Source organism: Pogoniulus pusillus, chromosome 3 (assembly GCF_015220805.1).
Source record: "Pogoniulus pusillus isolate bPogPus1 chromosome 3, bPogPus1.pri, whole genome shotgun sequence".
Classification (NCBI taxonomy): Eukaryota; Metazoa; Chordata; class Aves; order Piciformes; family Lybiidae; genus Pogoniulus; species Pogoniulus pusillus.
In genome coordinates this window covers 5,191,122-5,207,636 of record NC_087266.1, presented here as the reverse complement: position 1 = coordinate 5,207,636, position 16,515 = coordinate 5,191,122, and the positions used below count along the sequence as shown (strand labels likewise).

The following is a 16,515-nucleotide window of genomic DNA, read 5'->3' as shown; positions in this document are numbered from 1 at the left end:
GCACCTCTGCCCAATTAATTTGTTTTCAGTTGTAGTGTTGACCTTCCCTGTGAGCTACACCCAGAAAGGTTTGTATATTCAAGTGATTCAGGGCTGAACTCATGGAAACTTTAATTTGTAGCAGAGCTACAAGTAAAGCAAAACAAATAGGGTAGAGACCAGATGAGAAGCAGTCATCCTGACCGGGAGGTAAGCAAACAGCCTCTGGCTGTAAAGAAGTACAGTCATACAAACACATCAAGTAGGCTGTTCCATCTCACAACTAAATGGTTTAAATGTGGCAGGATAATCTTCTTGGTCAAAAGGATATCTGCTGGCAAAGAAAGGAATTGCCCAGGTGGCCAGGAGAGCCAGTGGCATCCTGGTCTGCATCAGGAACAGTGTGGCCAGTAGGACAAGGGAGATTATTCTTCCCCTGTACTCAACACTGGTCAGGCCACACCTTGAGTCCTGTGTCCAGTTCTGGGCTCCTCAATTCAAGAGAGATGTTGAGGTGCTGGAATGTGTCCATAGAAAGTTGGTGAGGGGCCTGGAACACAGCCCTGTGAGGAGAGGATAAGGGAACTGGGGGTGTGCAGCCTGGAGAAGAGGAGGCTCAGGGGTGACCTCATTGCTGTCTACAACTACCTGAAGGGAGGCTGTAGCCAGGTAGGGGTCAGTCTCTTCTGCCACACAACCAGCAACAGAACAAGGGGACACAGTCTGAAGCTGTGCCATGAGAGGTCTAGGCTGGATGTTAGGAGGAAGTTGTTGGCAGAGAGAGTGATTGGCATTGGGATGGGCTGCCCAGGGAGGCGGTGGAGTCACCGTCCCTGGAGGTGTTCAAGAAAGGGCTGGATGAGGCACTTAGTGCCATGGTCTAGTTGACTGGACAGGGCTGGGTGCTAGGTTGGACTGGATGATCTTGGAGGTCTCTTCCAACCTGGTTGATTCTATGACTCTAAGAAATTCAGAAGAGTTTTCTGAAGAACAAGCTCCAGGTGCTGTCCAAGGGGTGCAGGAAGCTAGAATATAGTTTTCAGGGATACAAGGAACTCTACTGTCAAAACAGAGAGTGACCCTGCATTGTCCCTTTTAGCTCAATGTGCAGTCAGTGCTTTGTAATCACACATAAAATAGCTGTGTACATTGGTTTCCAAGTTGGGACTGCATTTCTCAAGCCTCATAATCAATTATTAACCTCCATGAGGAAGATACAGCTCTCTGGTGTATTTACAAGCCTGTATGCATTCGGATTCCCTGTAAATGTGGCCAAACACCACTATGTCCACCTTTCTGTGCACCTTCATTAGAGCCTGCCTCCACATTGTAGCCTGCCTCCATTAACATAGCCATGGAAAAACAGGGACCTTCTCAGTGCTTGTAAATATCGAAACAGTGGGCGCCAAGAGGATGGGCTTGGGGTCTTTTCAGTGGTGGCCGGTGAGAAACAAGGGGCAGTGGGCATAAACTGGAACACAGCAGGATTCAGTTGAACTCAAGGAGAAATTTCTTTACTGTGAGGGTGCCAGAGCACTGAAACAGGCTTTCCAGAGAGGTTGTGGAGACTCCCTCTCAGAGGACTTCCAAACTTGCCTGTGCAACTTGCTTAGTAGGTTGGATTAGATGATTTCCAGAGATCATCTCCAACCCCTACTATTCTGTGACTCTGTAAAGGAACACTTTCACAATTATTTGAGGGATAGGAATCCTTTTCAGATTTGATTTAGGCTTTTAATCAAGTAAGAATTAGTGCAAGCCAATAATATTAGAGTCAGAGAGCTGCTTGTGAAAATGTTAGTAATTTGCTCTTCCAGAAAGTTCTTTGGTATCTCTGACATGTAGCCAGTAAAACACAGCAGAAAAAGAACCAAAATTCAAATTTAGACCTATTTCAAAACTTTTGTAAGCAGCATGGGTCAGGCTTTGCTGCAATTTATTTTGCTTGAGAGCAGCCCTAGGGAGAGGGACTTGGGGGTGCCTGTGGATGAGAAGCTCAACAGGAGCCAGCAGTGTGCACTTGCAGCCCAGAAAGCCAACCAAAGCCTGGGCTGCATCAAGAAGAGTGTGTCCAGCAGGCCAAGGGAGGTGATTCAGTGAGAACTCACCTGGAGTACTTCACCTACTCCTGGAGCCCTATTACAAGAAGGATATGGACATGCTGGAACGTGTCCAGAGAAGGGCCATGAGGGCTGTAGCTCCTCTCCTATGGAAACAGACTGAAAGAGTTGGGGCTGTTCAGTCTGGAGAAGAGAAGGCTCCAAGGAGACCTTATTGTGGCCTTCCAGTATCCGAAGGGGGCCTACAAGAAAGCTGGGGAGAGACTCTGTAGGATGCGAGGTGACATCCTACAGAGTGATAGGACTAGGGGGAATGGAGCAAAACTAGAAGTGGGTAGAAACATACTGGATGTTAGGAAGAAGTTCTTCACCATCAGGATAGTGAGACACTGGAACTCTTTGCCCAGGATGGTGGTGGAAGCTCCATCCCTGGAGATCTTTATGGCCAGGCTGGATGTGGCTCTGATCAACCTGATCCTGCCCATGGCAGGGGAGTGGGAACTAGATAATACTTGGAGTCCCTTCCAACCCTGACGATTCTGGTATTCTGTGATGTATATTTTACTCATCTACAATATAGCAGAACTGATGGTGATGGCTTTAATTAAAAAGGAGTAGATTTAAACTTGGAGCAGATCTGAATTAAAGTAGCCATAAATTTAAATGGGGGCGGGGGGGGTCAGAAACCCTGATCTGGATGAGGTTTTTCCTGAGTTATTTCTTTTATATATAACAATAACCTAAATGCAAACCCATAATAGAAGAGATATAGACTATTCTCATGCCTACACATGTGCAGACATAGTTTTGGAAAGTATATAGGAGGTCTTCAGGTCATACAGACACCTTGACCTGAAATCAAGACTAATGAAGCTGCCACTGCCACAGTTCACCACTGATCAGCCATTGAAAGATTGTCATGCACTGCTAGACTGTCATTGATGGATAAATTGCTTTCTTCTTATGCTTTGCCCACAGTTTTCCTGACATATCAGAGCTTGCACAAGAGTTTCAGATTCAGTGAAGGCTTGCAGGCAAGCAAACAGCAATAATTCAAAACTGGCAGGAACAGAATCAGTTCTACACACAGGCAGCTGCCTGAAGCATTATGCCCAAGAAAACATTCAGGTCATCGTGGTACCTGCTGGAAATCACAGCATCCCTGCACAAAATCAATGACTTGCTACTGACTACAGGAATTTATATAGTTTTTAATATATTTTTTAAAGTAAATGAAGTTAAATGAAAACTCACACAGATATGAAAAATATGGCAAAATAAATAATGAGGAAATCACAGAATCATTGAGGCTGGAAAAGATCTCTGAGATCATCAAGTTCAGTGTATGACCTAACGCCACAACATCAGCTAAACCATGCCACCAAATGCAATATCCAATCTTTTTTTAAAGACCTCCAGGGATGGTGACTCCACCACCTCCCTGGGTTAGTCCATTCCAGTGCCTCCTGTACCTCCTGATATGAGGAGGTAAACTTTGACACAATGGAAGATGCTTCGGAACTTGTTTACAAAGGAAAATCACAGCCCTGTGGAAGTTTGACACCATTTCACAGAATCATAGAATCAGTCAGTTGGAAGGGACCACAAGGATCATCTAGTTCCAACCTCCTGACATGGGCAGAGACACCCTAACCTACATCAGGCTGCACACAGCCTCATCCAGCCTGGCCTTAAACACCTCCAGGGATGGGGCCTCAACCACCTCCCTGGGCAACCCATTCCAGCCTCTCACCACTCTCATGCTCAACAACGTCCAGCCTGAACCTACACACCTCCAGCTTTGCTCCATTCCCCCTAGTCCTGTCACTCCCTGATATCCTGAAAAGTCCTTCCCCAGCCTTTTTGTAGACCCCCTTCAGACACTGGAAGGCCACAAGAAGGCCACCTGGGAGCCCCATCTTCTCCAGACTCAACAGCTCTTTCAGTCTGTCCTCATAGCAGAGCTGCTGCAGCCCTCTGAGCATCCTTGTGGCCCTTCTCTGGACATGCTCCAGCATCTCCACATCCCTCTTGTAATGGGGGCTCCCCCTTGCCCTGTCACAACATGCTCTGCTAAAATGACTGTCCTCATCTTTCCCTTTTTAGCACTGAAAGGCTCCCCAGAGCCCCCTTTTCTCCAGGTTGAACAACACCAGCCTGTCTCCATAGGAGAGGTAAAAAATGTAATACTTGGATTCAGGTTTGGTGGTAAAAGAGAGGCACAGCACGTGCCTCTTTTTTTAAGGAACACCAAGGAGAACTCAGAAGATGCTGCAGGTAGGCAGCAAACCTGCCCCTGGTGGCAGCTGCTCAGCCAGCGATGGATACCTCACTGGCTCCCCGAGCTGAGGGCTGCTGGAGAAGTCCTTGCTGGCTCTCAGGCTGCATGTGGGCTCCTGCGGTGTGAGCTTAACATTCAGAGTCTTTTATGGTGAAAAGAAACACCTTAAAGTATTATTACTGCTCTGCGAGGCCAAGAAATTTATGATTTATGTTATTATGGAATTTAGGTTTTATGGTGCTGAGGATTCTACTGAAGGCAGTATCCTAGACAAAGGGTTCTGGCTACACATCAGATTAATTTCCCTTCTTCTACTGTGTCCGTGCCTCCATTTCTAAGTGAAGCTGGAAAAGCATAGACAAGTACAATGTCATGACCCCAGAGTGGTAACCCTGTTACCTGATAGTGAAAAAAAAAACACTTTTTGGACCATGGAAGCATTTGATAACATCACTGTTTCAAATTACCTGTATTACTTAAACCAGTATAATGAGAATTAGAGGCACTCTTCCAGGTAATCCCCTCCTCAGTCACCAAACAAAAATACCCTTTTTGCCTCTCTTGTTCTCTCTGCTTTCTTCTTAGCCCATCATTGTGATAACACTGTTATTGCTGCTATTTAAGATGTTCACTGAGTCAGCAGACTGAAACTGCTAAAGGTATGCATGCACACAGAGAATGTTTTACAACTGGCAGTATTTTTGCAAGATGCTAAATGACACTTGGTTCTTCAAGACCTTGTATTGCTGAAGTAGAAAGTTTTCTACTTTCTATTCACTACCTAGGCATGCACATTTTCTGCTTTGTGTGGTGCTAGACCTGGTGGGCCAAACATGGGCTTAACCATGCCCTGGCTTGCCCAAACATGTTCCCCTGCTCCCCCTCCTTCTGTGCTGGGGAGAGCAATCATGGGAGAGGAGGGCAAAAGCCCTGGCTTCATCTAATATGGTGAAGCCTCGCAAAGTGCCATTCTGCTTGACTAATCTATGTCCAGTGCCCCATTAGTCTCAGGCTGGATATTGCATCATAGAACCAGTCAGGGTTGGAAGGGACCACAAGGATCATCTAGTTCCAAACCCCCTGCCATGGGTACAGACATCCTACTCCTAGATCAGGCTGGCCACAGCCTCATCCAGCCTGGCCTTAAACACCTCCAGCCATGGGGCCTCAACCACCTCCCTGGGCAACCCATTCCAGCCTCTCACCACTCTCATGCTGAGCAACTTCCTCCCCACATCCAGCCTGAACCTACCCATCTCCATCTTCACTCCATTCCCCCTAGTCCTGTCACTCCCTGATATCCTGAAAAGTCCTTCCCCAGCTTTTTTGTAGGCCCCCTTCAGGTACTGAAAGGCCACCATAAGGTCACCTCAGAGCCTCCTCTTCTCCAGACTGAACAGCCTCAACTCTTTTGGGGCTGTTATCCCTTTGATAAAAGGGATAAGCAGGTAGCACAGGGTGCTGCTTGATATGGGAAAAGGGATAGAGAACATAGAGTGTAGAAACCTAGTTAAGTCATTAACTGTGTGAGCACTGATATAAAGCACCATCAATCAGATAAACACCCAGGAGGTGGGTTAAGCTTGAGAGGGTCTTGAAACACTCTCATGGAGAAAAAGAATACTGTATTCAAAGATGAGAACATCAGAGATTCCAGCCAAGAATGTGACCCACAACTGATGCCAGGTGAACAAAAGGTAGAGAGGTCAGAGTGAGGAAAACGGTGACCTTCCTCCCAAAGACCCCAAAAGATGACCACCAGGTGGCAATGAGCATGAGTGAAGAGGTGGGACATTATGGAAATGAGTTCCAGGAAGTGATTGTAATAACTCCACCTATTCCCAGAACTAACTGTAGTAACCTTGCCCTTGTACTGAGTATGTATGATTTCGTAGCATAAATATTTTACCTGAACAATGTGAAGGGGTGCAAGGGCTTTGGAGGAGGACCTTGTCACCCAGCACTGATTAAACATACCTTTCCTGATAACACTCTGCGTGTTGTGAGGTCTGATTTTCTTAAGTCATGTTGCTGCCTCATTGTTGCATCCTGAATTTGCCTGGAGAGCTTACCAGGAACAGGCTTTAAATGCTGTGTGACACTGTGCCAAGACTGCACATCGCAAGACATCCTGCCTGACCCTCTGCAAGTCTCCTGCCAAGACAGGAAGTCCTGGAGATCACAGAATCACAAAAACACAGAATTTCTTAGATTGGAAAAGACCTTCAAGAGCATCAAGTCAAATCATTTGTTTCACACTGACAAGTCCTTCACTAAACCAAATCTCTCAGCACGACATCTCATCACTATGAATCGCTATGGTTGGAAAGAACCACCAGGATCAGCCAGTCCAACCTTCATCCCAGCATCCTTAATCACTAGACCATAGCCTCAAGTGCCACATCCACTCTCCTTTTAAACACCTCTAGGGATGGCAACTCCACCACCTCCCTGGGCAGCGCATTCCAGTGCCTGACCACCCAGAGGACCAGGTCAGTGACTATGCTATAGACTCCCAGTTTCCTGAGCAAAGAGCCTGGGAAACTCCGACAGCAACTCCTCCATGTGCTTTGGGTACTGATTTATCCTTTGTGAGTAAATACTTAGAAGCCACTTCCAGTATAATGTTTGCACTTGTCAGTTTTAAGAAATAAGTGCTCTAGTTTTGCCTGTGCCCTGCATGTATAAATTTCCAACCTGTGCATTTTGAACTTTGTGAATAAGTTTTCTGGCGAGTTTTAATGTTAATAAACAGTTTTCATAGTTATTAGCAATCACTGCTTGGATATCAGAATGAGTGCAGATTATTAATTATGCATAATCTGTCACTCTTTGTTAGGGGACAAAGACAAATAGGTGTTTATGTTATCTACTGTGCTGTAATGGGTAAACAGCAGTAAAAAAAAGCTGCACAGAAAAGTGAATTTTAAGGGAATTGTTCTTTCCAAAGGCTCTGAGTATTGCTCTTATCTTCATGAACAAGGTGTCCACTTGAGAGCAGCTCTGCAATTTCCACATGGAGCAGGCTTAACTAGAGAAATTTGGAAGCTGTGTTTGACAAAACCTATCTTCTGATAGAGAATCAGGGGGTGGTTGAAGTCTGAAGGCACCTCTGGAGACCACCTAGTCCTTGCTCAAGCAAATTAGCTAGATTGAGTTCCTCAGAGCTACACCCATTTAGGTTTTCAGTATCTTCAAGGGCAGAGATTCCACTGCCCCTCTTTAGCCAAGCACACAAGGACCAGATGCTGACACAAAAACTGCATAATCATTGACTTTCACAGCTGACCAGACAAACAAGCAAGGCGAGACAACACATAAAATTTGTATGACTTAAATTACAGCATGACTTGCAATTCAGTGCTATACAATCCTACCCAGTCATAGAATCATAGAATCAACCAGGTTGGAAGAGACCTCCAAGAACATCCACTCCTGTCCAAGCAACTAGACCATGGCACTAAGTGCCTCAGCCAGGCTTTGCTTGAACATCTCCAGAGACAGTGAGTCCACCACCTCCCTGGGCAGCCCATTCCAGTGCAAATCACTCTCTTTGGGAAGAACTTCCTCCTAAGATCCAGCCTAGACCTCCCCCAGCACAACTTGAGACTGTGCCCCCGTGTTCTGTTGCTGGTTGCCTGGCAGAAGAAACAAACCAGTTCACACGAACAATACGCACTTCATGGTTTCATTCTAATAATAAAAGAAAAAGGAAAAGGAAAAGAAAAAAAAAAGAAAAAAAAAATTAAAAAATAAAAATGAAAGAAAATCAAAAGACAAAGAGAAAATGAAAAAGAAATAATGCTTTTAGGTAGAAATCTCTGTTTTCTTGCTTACTTTGATGAGATAATTAGGAGCTACAAGCTGCATCCCACAATCAGAATCCCAAAGTTTGCTACCTACCACTGCTCACTTCGAATACTCCAGCACATTCAGAAAGAACTAGATGATGGTTTGTTTCTCTAGTACCTGATTAAAAAAAGAATAAGATCTTTTTTTCCAAAATTTACCTTAGTCTGGCATTGGATTAACATTGCTTGGGGAAAAAAAAAAACACCAAAATTATGTTTAACATAGAACCATAGAATCAACCAGGTTGGAAGAAACCTCTAAGATCATCCAGTCCAACCTATCAGCACTATCGAATCAATTAGACCATGGCACTAAGTGTCTCAGCCAGCCTTTTGCTGAACACCTCCAGGGACGGTGACTCCACCACCTCCCTGGGCAGCCCATTCCAATGGCAACATCTTAGAAGCAAGATGACAAAATTCACCAAAATCCATATAAAAAGAAATCCTACCCTATCAAAAGAAACTCCAACTTTTGACTCAAGATAATTAAATGGCTGCTATGGAAAAGGTTTTCTTCTTTGCTTCAAAGGAGCAGCTAAAACCATCCTGCAAGTGGTCAAGCAGCTCAAGCAGACACAGGCAGCAGTTCTGACACAGAGAGCCACCACCACCTCTTCTGAATAACAAGCAGAGATGGGATTCATCTTCAGCTCTGCAATGTGCATGGTGCTGCTCACTGGTAAACAAGGAAAATCGATGTTGACGTTTGAGTTTATACAATATAGTCTAAAATATTTAGACACAAATATTTCAGTGTAAGTCCCATGTCATTTTCTGGGATTTCACTAGGGAAAGAGTAGCTTTTTGCTGCACACGATGGACAGTGCACTGCAAAATACATAAGCAGAAGGCTGTTGTGTGGAGAAATAGAGTCATGCATTTTACTCACTTTACAGAGTGTAGAATATTCTTCCCCGGTTTACAATGCTGCAGATGCATGAAATTACTTTAAATCATAGAATCATAGAATCAACCAGGTTGGAAGAGACCTCCAAGATCAGCCAGTCCAACCTATCACCCAGCCCTATCCAATCAACTAGTTGCCAGTGAACAGAAGAATTTGGCCTGTTCTCTGTGCTGTGTTTTAACTTAGACTCTGAAGGAAGGTGAAAAGAGCGATCTTTCTCCTCCAGTCCTTTTTAGCATTAAACTTCACTGCGCTCACCTAGCCGAGACATAACTTAGGTTAATGGTGCCACCTGGTGACAAATCTTCCTCACTGTTCCTATACTTTCCCAAGCAAGAAAGAGGAAATTCCTATGTTATAAATCTTCCCCTCAAGAGAAACCCCCCAAAAACCCATGCATCACTTGCAATAATTCCTTGTCCTAAAGAGCGCAGCGCATTGTACACACAGAAAGGACAACAAACAGCAGGAAAGAAAACATTTCTTACCAGACTTTCATTGTAGACACTGCCACACACTTTGAGTTATGAGCTTGTGCAGAGAGTGCACTTAATAGCACACGAAGGAGAAGGGGAGCAATGACACTGATCTATCCGACCCTGCCGTTGATGGGGGAGCCAGGCGTTTTGTCTACCTCAAGAACTTCTTCTTTGCTGCAGCAGTGTGTGACAATTCTAGAATCACCTGGTGGATTTTACTGCTCCCCTGACTCCTGTCCTTAAGAGTGTTTGAGTTGTGCTTGTTGCTCCTAACCTGTTGTGCTAGTTTGAGGCTAACTGGAACATTTCAGCACGAGGAATTAGATTCTAGGCTGTGACATTTTCCCATCCTCTTTCCTGCCCTACAATACTGGAGGAACACAGTCTCAAGTTGTGCCAGGGTAGGTATAGGCTGGATGTTAGGAGGAAGTTCTTCACAGAGAGAGTGATTGGCATTGGAATGGGCTGCCCAGGGAGGCAGTGAAGGCACCGTCCCTGGAAGTCTTCAAGAAAAGACTGCATGAGGCACTTAGTGCCATGGTCTGGTTGATTGGACAGGGCTGGGTGCTAGGTTGGACTGGATGATCTTGGAGATCTCTTCCAACCTGCTTGACTCTATGATTCTCTATGATCTGCTTCACTCATAGGCTTGCTGAGATGTATAAAAACAAGAACACAAACACAGATAAGACAGTGAGGCTCTGTCACAGCTGGTGTCTGTGCTTTCTCCCTCTCTTCTTCTGTGCAACCCTGCTTTCTAACCACCCTTGCCAATCCTCCAACCGCACTTTGCACATAAGGTATACTCTGGGATAAGGTGGAAAGAAGGTGGAAGGGTGGTTGGGAACCCCCCCTGGGGCCTCTGGTTTCTGGGAGGGCTGTCGTGTTTCTGAATTATCTTTAACTTGTATATGTCTGTCTATAGCTGTATAGATTGTAAATATCTGCTTGCATATTGTGCTAAGCTTCATTCCTTCATTTCTTACCTTCCAGCTTGGCTGTGTCTAGTCTGGGTGATTTCCTAAGAGCCGGGGGGGTGGATAACACCCAAACCATCACACCTGTCAGCAATAACTCAGGAGAAATCAATTCAGAAACAGAAGCTCTCTGCATTACAACACTACTGTTGTAACACAGAAATTTAAGGGGTTACTTTTGTGGGGTCAGATGCATCCTATTTCCTATACATTGGGATTTACACTCCATCTTACAGTCTGTGCTGGGGAAAGCACCTGGGGCAAGAAGGGGGCAGGCACAGTCACACAAAGCAGGGCTGGAATCCCCGCTAAGATAGAGGTAAGATGCAGCAAAGACCTGAAGCTTGTTTGCTATCAGCTGAGGTGTATAATCAACCTTGTTATATTACTTTCTGCCATGTATATAAAATAGCAAAGCATTTACATATAAATAGCTTTTAAATGCTAATATTAAAAGGAATGGGTAAAGGAGAATGATAGAAATCACAGAATCACAGCCCCACACTTCCACAGAATCACAGAATGTTAGAGCTTGGAAGGGACCTTGAAAGATCATCCAGTCCAACCCTCCTGCCACAGCACGATCACCTATACCAGGTCACACAGGAACACAATGGGGAAGGTTCTGAACGTCTCCAGAGAGGGAAACTCCACAATCTCTCTGGGCAGCCTGTTCCAGTGCTCTGTCACCCTCACAGGGGAAAAATTCTTCCTCATATTCACATGGAACTTCCCATGCCTCAGCTTCCACCCATTGCCCCTTGTCCTGTCATTGGACACAACCAATCAGAGCCTTACTCCATCCTCTTGGCATTTGGCCTTTACATAGGTATAGACATTGATGAGGTCACCCCTCAGTCTCCTCCTCTCCAAGCTAAAGAGCCCCAGCTCCCTCAGGCTCTCCTCATAAGGAAGATGTTCCATTCCCTTCATCATTTTTGTGGCTCTGTGCCAAACTCTTTCAGGCAGTTCCCCGAGGTCCTTCTTGAACTGAATGGCCCAGAACTGGACACAATATTCCAGATGCAGCCTCACCAGGGCAGATTAGAGGGGAAGGAGAACCTCTCTCGTCCTAACCACAGCCCTTCTGATACACTCCAGAATGCCACTGGCCTTCTTGGCTACAAGAACACATTTCTGGCTCACGCTCAAGCTTCCATCCACTTTCCAATGGAGGTGCCTGTGCATAAATTAGAGGAAAACTGACTTACATCACCCGACTTAGAGTTGTTACAATAATGCAGTAAATGTGCAGGTTATCAACAATTTCTCTATAGTTTTGCTCACATGCAAAATACAAATTCCCAACAATCACTGCACAACCACCAGCTTAATCACTGTTCAATACTTGATTTTTAGCTTAAGTAAGTAAGTTTTACAGAGAATTCATCACTTAAGAGTTATAATGTTATGTACTTTAGTGTGCTCTTTGCTTAGCTCCACTCACGTAGCAGGAGTAGCTGGATTTACTGAAGCTTTAGGCTGCAAGCTGTAAACTTTCTCCTGGATTTGCTGCCCTTGTATCCACGCAGCCAACACAAGGCCTCCAGAGTCAGCAAAGGGAAGGTACAAGCACCAACAGCAACTGCAATAAAATGGCCTCTCTGGAGACAGTAAAGGAACCCAATAAGGAGTCAAAAGGTGTCAGATCTCAGGCAAGAATCACCACTAGACCAAAGGGCACATGAAAGGTGTGTGGAGTTACATGAACAGTGGATGCACAGTTTGGCAAGGGATGGTTCAGGGTCCCCCCTTCAAAGGCACTCAGCTTGAGCTGACTCTTCTGCTGCACCGATCCTAAATTGTTTATTTTTGTGAGATTCAGAGACTATGCTTCAGGAAACTGAAGGCTTTGGAGTAAGCTTCTTTAACTATTGCATGACCAGATCCAGCAACAGAACGAGGGGGACAAAGTCTCAAGTTGTGCCAGGGGAGGTTTAGGCTGGATAGTCTCAAGTTGTGCTGGGGTAGGTCTAGGCTGGATGTTAGGGGGAAATTATTCACAGAGAAAGTGATTTGTCATTGGAGTGGGCTGCCCATGGAGGTGATGGAGTCACCATCCCTGGAGGTGTTCAAGAAAAGACTTGATGAGGCACTTAGTACCTTGGTCTAGTTGATTGGACAGGGCTGGGTGCTAGGTTGGACTGGCTGATTCTGGAAGTCTCTTCCAACCTGGTTGATTCTATGATTCCATGACAGAAATGATTACAGGTGGAGCCAGTCATTTAGGACACTCACTGAAGCCTTACTTCTACCCAGCTGCTACAGTATGCTACTTAAAGTTGCAAACCTGCACATCTTCAGCAGCACCACTGCTGACTGGCCCTTATATTTATTTAAAAAAAGAAAAAAAAGAGGACATTCAATAGTAAAAATGCTTATTTAAAGGCAATATACTTGTTCTATGATTTGTCATGCTCACTTAATATTTGCTATTTTTTTTACTAAACTCAGCATTTTGGAAGGACACGTGAAACTACTGGAGAACTTTAACTGTATTTATGATATTCTATGCACCTGAATAAAAGAAAACTCCCTCACTTCACTCCCAGGACCCTCTGCAGACTAGAATTTCACATCTATGGAGGCTAACAAGGAACCTCCTTAATTTAACAAAATAGGAATATCTCAACTAAATTATGGATATTGTTCTCTTAGAATCCTACTTCATGTAGGCTTCAAGTAGGCTGGGGACAGAGTGGCTGGAGAGCAGCCAGGAAGAATGGGACCTGGGGGCATTGGTAGATAATAGCTGAAGATGAGCCAGCAGTGTGCCCAGGTAGCCAGAAGAGCCAATCGCACCCTGGCCTGGGTCAGGAGCAGTGTGGCCAGTAGGACAAGGGAGGTTAATCTGCCTCTGTACTCAGCACTGGTCAAGCCACACCTTGAGTGCTGTGTCCAGTTCAAGTCAAGAGATATGTTGAGATACTGGAATGTGTCCAGAGAAGGGTGGCAAAGCTGGTGACAGGCCTGAAACACAGCCCTGTGAGGAGAGGCTGAGGGAGCTGGGGGTGTGCAGCCTGGAGAAGAGGAGGCTCAGGGGTGACCTCATTGCTGTCTACAACTACCTGAAGGGAGGCTGTAGCCAGGTGGGGGTTGGTCTTTTCTCCCAGGCAACCAGCAGCAGAACAAGGGGACACAGACTCAAGTTGTTCTGGGGAAAGTCTAGGCTGGATGTTAGGAGGAAGTTGTTGTCAGAGAGAGTGATTGGCATTGGAACGGGCTGCCCAGGGAGGTGGTGGAGTCACCATCCCTGAAGGTGTTCAAGCAAAGCCTGGCTGAGGCACTTAGTGCCATGGTCTAGTTGACTGGACAGGGCTGGGTGCTAGGTTGGCCTGGATGATCTTGGAGGTCTCTTCCAAGCTGGTTGAGTCTGTGATTCTCTGTAACACAGTCACGTGCTGCATATGCAAATTATACAAGTATCCATATGCTTAATTTATACAACTATTTAACCAAGCTGGCATAATAAATATGTCTAGTTAGATACTTGCAGTAAGTGTGCAGCTGTCTGGAAGGAGGTACAAAATCACCATCAGTGAAATCCAAACTGCAGCTGTCATTAATCAAAGCTTTGCCCTTGAACATTCATCACTGTGATATTGCTGTGGCAATGTGGACTTTCACTGCCATTTGGGACAGGAAGATTTTACTTCCTCAAAATAATTCAAGTTGTTTAGTGGTGCAGATGCTGTGTGGGACAAAAAAAGGCAGTTTTCATGTTTCTCATCACAGCAAAATAAGCACAGGAAAAATCATCAAAATGTTACAGAGCACTAAAATTATCTGTAAAATGCTGCATATTAAATGCTGAAATTTTGCATGGTATGTAAAAAATTTCTGTTGAAAGTATCTGTGCTTAAGAGAAATAATTTGTGTTTCTTGGATCAAAGCACATGGAGATAATGCATTCAAGAACAATTTGATTACTAGGTCAACTTAAGGTATTTACAGTATTGAGAAAGTGGGGTAGAAGGAGCTTTAGTCAAGATAAGGTTCATTCACTACATCCTTTGATCAGGAAAGGGCAGTGCCCATCAAAATTATTCACCCACTGGTCTGACAGTGAAGGACAGGTTTGCATAAACTCAAGGAATGAAGCCAGAGCAATCCAAGGTTTTCTCATGGTGAGCATGGCAAATATCAACATCAACGAGTCAGAGGATGGTTTAGGTTTGAAGGCACTTTTAAAGGTCATCTACTCCAACCCCTCTGCAATGAGCCCAGTCCAACTTCATCTGGGATGGGGCATTTACAGCCTATTTGGGTAACCTGTGACAGTGTTTCATCACTGCCATTGTAAAACATTTCTTCCTTCTGTATACTCTAAATCTCCCTTCTTTTAGTTTAGAACAATTACCTGTCGTCCTGTTGCTACGTGCCCTAACAAAAAGCCTGTCTCTATCTTTCTTATAAGCTCCCTTTAAGTATTGGAAGCCTGCAATAAGGTCTCCCCAGAGCCTTCACTTCTCCAGGCTAAGCAAACCCAACTCTATCAGCCTGTCTTCAAAGATGGGGTGTTCTACCCCTTTGACCATTTTTGTGGCCTCCTACGGCCCCACTCCAACATGTCCATGCCTTTCCTGTGCTAAGAACACCAAAGCTGAATGCAGAACTGCAGATGAGGTCTCACCAGAACAGAGTAGATGGGCAGAATCACCTCCCTCCACCTGCTAGCCACTCTTCTAGTGATGCAGCCAGGTATATTTTTGCTTCCTGGGCTGTGTCAAGGCTTCACTCTACTCAGGCTATGAGTCATCCTTTTCAAAGAGGAATAACAACTTTCCAAGGAGTTTGGGATTTGTGCAGTTGCTAAGGGTTTATAACCCTTATTTTGTATGCATTGACTAGCAGTTATCCAGGGCACTTCAAAGGGACACAGTGTCAAGTCATGCTGGGGGAGGTATAGTCTGGATCTTAGGAGGAAGTTGTTGCCAGAGAGAGTGATTGGCATTGGAATGGGCTGCCCAGGGAGGTGGTGGAGGCACCATCCCTGGAGGTGTTCAAGAAAAGCCTGAATGAGGCACTTAGTGCCATGGTCTAGTTGACTGGATAGGGCTGGGGGATAAGTTGGACTGGATGATCTTGGAGCTCTCTTCCAACCTGGTTGATTCTATGATTCTATGAACTTAGATCCATTAAAATAAAATTTAGCCACAAGAACAAAGCTTGGGGTGACTGACAGCAAGCATATTATTTAGGCTAGACTTCAACTAGATAAATGGGATCAGTCTGCAACATCTGAAGTATCTGAAGGTACACTCTGACAATGCTTTTGACATCTCTCCTAACATCCAAAATGCACAAGCTATGCAATGTAAATTACACATCTGCAGTGTCTTCTACCACTGACTTGGATTCATACTTTAAAACTCTCTTAGCCTCTGGAACAGAGCAGCCACATATGGCAGTTATGGGGATGATCCCTGGGTTGTGAATTGATTGGGAGAATGCTGGATGGATGAAAACCTTGTCAGAAACCATTCAAGCAGTTTTACACATAGCTCATTTGCCCCTTGGTATGGACAAATGCTTGTCCCTAGGTTAATTCACCAATAAAGCCATTTCCCAATGGATTTCGGCTGTACATTCTCAGATTGGTTTACTGGATGGTGAGAGTGTGCACACAGGCAGCTAGTTAACTTGCTGGCAATCCAGGCTGCTTCTTGTCTTGCAGTGACTTTGTCATGTCATCATACTTGGAGCAAACTGCTGAGAATTTGCTGACTGCAGCTTCTTCTGCATTTGTCAGCCATCTGTTCAGCCCAAGCACTCACATTGAGTGCTTGCACATGGGATCTGCACCACTTCACTGTGTGTTGTTTCCGAAGAACATTATCCAGTTCAGTAGGGGCAGAGATTCCCAATCACCCTCAGCTCTGCAGCCACCCACCAAAGGTTTTGCATTCACTCATGATGCCCTTGGTAGCCTCTAAGTTTATAACCTACATTCAGCAAATTCTTGAAGTCTTTGTGCT

General features: G+C 45.0%; 1 protein-coding gene across 14 annotated transcripts in view; it reads right to left on the bottom strand.

The window, feature by feature from the left end:
• Positions 1–16,515, bottom strand: part of DLG2 (discs large MAGUK scaffold protein 2) — a 1,415,634-nt gene that overhangs the window by 1,350,726 nt on the left and 48,393 nt on the right. The window lies entirely within an intron of this gene.